A 6,006-nucleotide genomic window follows, 5' to 3' on the forward strand; every position below is an offset into this window, starting at 1 on the left:
AGATAGTCTAGGCCATGGAAGAGTTTGTGATGACCCACCAACTCCACCACCTCCTCATTCAGAGGAATTATAAGGGGTAATGAAATAGCCTCCCTTCATCCCACCTCAGATGAACTTATCACTGGGCTTCTCCTCCAGGGGAGTTTGGTAGTACAGGTGAGGTACTTCATGGAGAGCTGGTTCCCTTTTGTTCCACACTGAAAAGTTGTTGTTGAATCATGCAAAGACGCTGGAATTCTTGGCTCCCGGAGGAGAATTAAATCTGGGGCCAGAGACAAGGCTTGATCACTCAGAGCTTTTGTGTAATAAAGTTTTATTAAAGTATAAAGGAGATAGAGAAAGCTTCTGACATAGGCATCCAAAGGAGGCAGAAAGGGTACCCCCTGCTAGTCTTCAGCTGGATGTTATATAGGCAATAGCAGTCTGTTAATGAAAGAAAGGAATGTCTTAAAACTCAGAATGGCACTAGGCCCCTCACCCATAAGATGCATTTTGGGATAATCTTGGCACCAAATGGTTCATCCTGGGCCATAAAATGATTAACTTGAATCTTGAAGAAGGGCAGATCACCATACAAATAGTTTAATTTACATAGATTTGGGGAACAATATCTGAGTATAACATACTGGTTTGCCAAGTAGGTTCTAAGCCAAGAGGCAGAACCGACTTGAAGACAGAGTTTGGGGTAAATGCATAGTACATTAGCATAGCTTAAGACAAACATTTCCATAAGAAAAAGGCATTGGTTAACTCAAGGTTTGAGAATAGTTAACTTCAGGTGAAACCAGGTGTCATTATGGCAACACAGTATTTTAAGAGAAACCTCCTTTTAAATTTGTATAGAGAAGCAAAAAATATTGCTAGTTTTTTCCTCATGCCACTTAAGAGAGATAAAAATGTCTGACACTTGCAGGCTATTTCCTGGGTTTGGAGACCCCTGGTCTTCCTGCCTGTTACCCTCTCATTCCCCCCTTTTATTTTAGGAGAATGATGTTGCCTAGGGAAAAGGGGTGTCATTCTCATTCCATAACTGCTTCCAAGCTGACAAGGGGCGTTGTCCCTAAATTGGTGAGGCAACATATTCTCTTAATCCTCATATCGAGGATATCTGATCCAGGGGCCCTAAATAGTAGTTGGAGGAAGCTTCAGCAGTAGCAGGAGTTTGAGCAACCATTTGTAACTTAAAAGCTTTCGTGCGGCTAGAAACAAATCCAGTTATACAGTTACAGATGCAGGGAGCAAACAGCAAAAACAAAACAATCAGAATTATTGTAATTAAGATAGTTGTCCACCATGGGGAACTAGTTAACATCTCCCAAAGTGAGGCAATTGAGGCTTCAGGAGTATCCATGGCCCCAATCATCTTGTTCATGTGTTTAGTAAAATTAGTAACATTCATGCTCATATCAGGTATACATGTACAGCATTGGGTATGAATAATGGCACATGTTCCTCCTTGCACAGCTGTCAGAATATCTAAAGCCAATCTGTTTTGTAAAGCCACTTTACTAATTTGTGCTTGTTCAGCATTAAGAGCTGAAATAGCCTTTTGAGAATCTTGTAATGCCTATTGAGTAAAATTAGTCAAAGCATCTACTCATAGTATAACATCTGTAGTTCCCAAAAAGGGAACAAACACTGCAGCCAAATAATCATACCAGTGAAATACAGACTTTGCCCACCGAGTTTTAAGGTGGGTAAATTAGCAGGTTTTCTGGAAGCTCTGAAAATACAAAGCCATGAGTAAAGGCTAGACCCAGGGTGCATCTCCCTATCTAACCACGGGGAACCCATGCCCATAGGTTAGAGCCTCATATCCAATAAGTCCTATTTGGAGCAAGCCAGCATGACTGAGGTATCCAGTTCCAATTAGTGCCTGGCCAGACAAAGGGAGGACCTGAACTGGGGTTGGAAAACACGAAAATGATTACATTGTAAATTTCCTGAGGCAAAAATCCCAGTTGTTTCCAATAATTGTAATTAAGCTGTTGGCTATCTTTTGGGTATGGCTCTGTTTGTTCCCAGATTATAGGGCAGTAGATATTAAACGTCCTTTTTCAGGTGTCAGCCATATAACCTCATTCCATATTTGATAAACAACAGGTAAAAAACCATTAGATCTAGACCTATTTGCCTTATGTGTAGCAAAATAGTCATTGAACCGAGACAATGTCTAATTAAAAGTCACATTATGTCCATAGTTAAAGTACAAAGTGTTGCACCAGTCCATTTTAGGGTTGGTAGATGTCATCAGATGAAGAAGAGGTATCGCATGTGATTGTTGTTGAAGGTATGCACAGACTTGGAGAAAGTCTTTTCCTTGAAGTGGAGATGTTCACCATGGGAAGCCTTCCACTGATGAAGAGGGGAGTGCTCCACAGACCCAGAAGTTAGACAGATTGTGGAATGCAGTGTAGGAGTGAACCCAGGACAGGAAGGCATTGTCTTGAGGATCAAATGGCAGGCTCAGAATTTTTGGAGTCAGCAGAAGTAGGCTCACATAGATTATCAGGCCCATCTGAAAAGTACAAAGTCAGAGCATAGAAAGTAAACACATAAAATGAAGTCACTTAGTCTTGGTCAGGGTGCCACCTCTTAACTCAAGTGTGATGTACCCACGAATCAACTCCTGGCACTTTGACAGCTGTGGGAGAAGAAAGAATAACCTGGTAAGGGCCTCCCCAGAGGGGCTCGAGTGATGGGCCCCCAGATCCCAATGTTTTTATGAGGACCTCAGTTCCTGGCTCAAATAGAGGCTTGCTTGACTCAGAGGCGGGGTCAGGAGTCCTCTCCTGGAGTTCTGTTAATGCTTGTTGAAAAGCTGAGAGCTGAGTTACATAACTAGTTAATTCCAAAGCTTCAGGGTCTATAACAATGTCTGTGCATAAGAAAGGCCTTCCATAAATACATTCAAAGGGGGACAGTCTCTCCTTTTTGGGGGCAGTTTGAGCCCTCATTAAAGCTATGGGTAGGACTTTAATCCAATTGTCCTGCGTCTCTTGAGTTAATTTGTGCAAATGTCTTTTGATAATGCCATTAGCTTTTTCAACCTTTCTGGAGGTTTGGGTTCTCCAGGAACAGTGTAAGTGATATTCTATTCCTAGAGCTTTAGATACCCCCTGAGTTACAGCAGCTTTAAAGGCAGAGCCATTGTCACTCTGAAGGCTCCATGGCAGCCCAAACCTGGGGATAATTTCATGGATTAGAATCTTTATAACCTCCTTAGCCTGTTCAGTACGACAGGGAAAAGCCTCAATCCACCCAGTAAAAGTATCTACCCAAACTTGTAAGCAAGAATATCCATTAGCTTTTGGCATATGAGTGAAATCAATTTCCCAGTGCTCTCCAGGATACTTCCCACTTCGTTGTAATCCAGATTTTGCTAGCTTTTTAGTCTTTGGGTTATTTTTCTGACAAATCTACACCTTTTGATAATATTCTTTAAAGTTTTCTTTACATTTTTACCTTCAAACAAACGAGAAGCCATTTGGTAAGTACTCTCTGCACCCAAATGAAAACTCTGATGTAAACCCTTAAGAATTTTCCATTGTGCATTTTCAGGAATTATTAATCATCCATCCTCGGACTGTAACCATCCTTTATCAATAATCTTTGCTCCTCGTTTCTCATATCTTTCTAATTCTTCCTCAGTATATTGTGGTTTTTCCTGTTCCACAGGACCTGTCCAGATCAAAGGCGTCTGGAGTGAAGGGGTTTCGTAAAGTGCTGCTTTTCTGGCTTGACAGTCACCTTAGGCTACTTTACTCCTATCCCTGCTGTGCCCTTTGCAATGCATAACAGCTACTTCTTTAGGACAATATATAGCAGTTAAACGGAGAGGGCAATGGCACCCCACTCCAGTACTTTTGCCTGGAAAATCCTATGGACAGAGGAGCCTGGTAGGCTGTAGTCCATGGGGTCGCTAGAGTTGGACACGACTGAGCGACTTCACTTTCACTTTTCACTTTCATGCATTGGAGAAGGAAATGGCAACCCACTCCAGTGTTCTTGCTTGGAGAATCCCAGGGACGGGGAAGCCTGGTGGGCTGCCATCTATGGGGTCGCACAGAGTCGGACACAACTGACGCGACTTAGCAGTAGCAGCAGCATAGCAGTTAAAAGTCTCTCGGTCTCTCTGAAATGCTTCATAGGTTCTCCTGTTGCCGTTTTAAGCTGTCTTTCTTTCCATATTGCAGCATGAGCATATAAAGTCAAATAAGCATACTTAGAATCTGTATATTTACCTGCTGTCCTTTGCTTAACTCTAGAGCTCGGGTCAGAGCCACAAACTCTGCTAACTGAGCACTGGTTCCCTGGGGGAGAGATTTTGCTTCCAAAACCTGTTCAGCAGTCACCACGGTGTAACCTGCTTTATGCTTTCCATCCCAAACAAAAGAATAGCCATCTATAAATATTTCCATGTCAGGATTGTCTAATGGGGTATCCATTAGATTCTCCGGAGCTGCGTAGTTTAAAGTTAGGAATTGGGAACAATCGTGATCAGGTGTTTCATTTTCCTTCTCAGGAAGGAAAGTGGCAGGATTTAAATGTCCACAAACTTTAAGCTTAGTTATGGGTCCTTCTAACAACAATGACTGATATTTAAGAAGCCTACTGTCTGTCATCCAAATATTAACCTTAGAATTTAAGATTCCACTCGCATCATGAGAAGTCAGTACAGTAAGGTTTCATCCATTAATTGTTTTTAAAGTTCCAGGTGCTAATAAAGCCGCTGCCCCAATTACTCATAGGCAGTGGGGCCACCCAGGTGAAACTACATCTAAATCTCTGCTTAGATAAGCAATAGGTTGCTGGTGAGGCCCTGGAGGTTGTGTCAAAACTCCCAAGGCCACACCTTTTCTTTTAGTGACAAACAAATTAAATTCTGACCCTGTGGGCAAGCTCAGAGCTGGAGCTTGCAGGAGAGAAGTCTGAAGAATCTTAAAAGCCTTTTGAGTTTCTGGAGACCAAACCAGTTTGTCAGTTTGGGCCTGCTGAGTTTCAGCTATAAGTTTATATAAAGGCTGGGCAAGTTTCCCATAACCCAGAATCCAAATGCAACAGTAACCTGTGATTCCCAAAAATCCTCTCTTAAAGTTATAGGTAGTGGATGATTTAATATACTTTTGATTCTCTCAGGGCCTATGGTCCTAGTCCCTTCTGATATGATTAGGCACAGATATCTAACCGATTGTTGACAAAGCTGAGCCTTTTCTCTTGATGCCTTGTAACCACAGCCTGCCAGAAAGTTTGAGAAATATTCTGAGGCTCGCAAACAAGCTTCCTCTGTCTCTGCACAGTGCAAAATATTATCTACATATTGTAACACCACCGCTTCAGAGCTATTAAATTTTTGTAGATCCCATGACAAACTGTCCAAATAAGTGAGTACTGTCACGAAACCCCTGGGGCAAAACTGTCCAGGTTAACTGAGAAGCTTGCTGTGTAGGGTCTTGAAAGGCAAACAGAAATTTACTTTCTTCCGCCAAAGGCACTGAATAGAAGGCATCTTTCAAATCAATTACTGAGAAATATTTGGCTCGTTCAGGAATTTCAGACAATAGAATATAAGGATTAGGCACCATGGTGTGTAAAGTAACTATAGCCTCATTTATTATACATAAATCTTGAACTAGTCTCCATTTACCATTTGATTTCTTTATACCCAAAATAGGAGTATTGCAAGGACTGTTACAGGGAATTAATAGTCCCTGCTCCTTTAAACTTTCAATGATGGGTTTTAACCCTTCCTTAACCTCAGGTTTCAGTGGATACCGCTTCTTATGTGGAAATAAGTGCAGGTCTTTGAGTTTGACAACTACAGGAATAGCATTTTGTGCTTGACCCACAGATTTTCCATCAGCCCATACTCTAGAATTTACATTTTGTTCAACTAAAGGGAGAAAAAGGGAGGGCTCCATATTCATGAAAACAGAGGCATGGACCTTGCTCAGTATGTCCCTCCCCAAAAGGGATGAGGGAGATTCTGGCACGATCAGAAACTCG

Source organism: Bubalus kerabau, chromosome 5 (assembly GCF_029407905.1).
Source record: "Bubalus kerabau isolate K-KA32 ecotype Philippines breed swamp buffalo chromosome 5, PCC_UOA_SB_1v2, whole genome shotgun sequence".
Taxonomy (NCBI): Eukaryota; Metazoa; Chordata; class Mammalia; order Artiodactyla; family Bovidae; genus Bubalus; species Bubalus kerabau.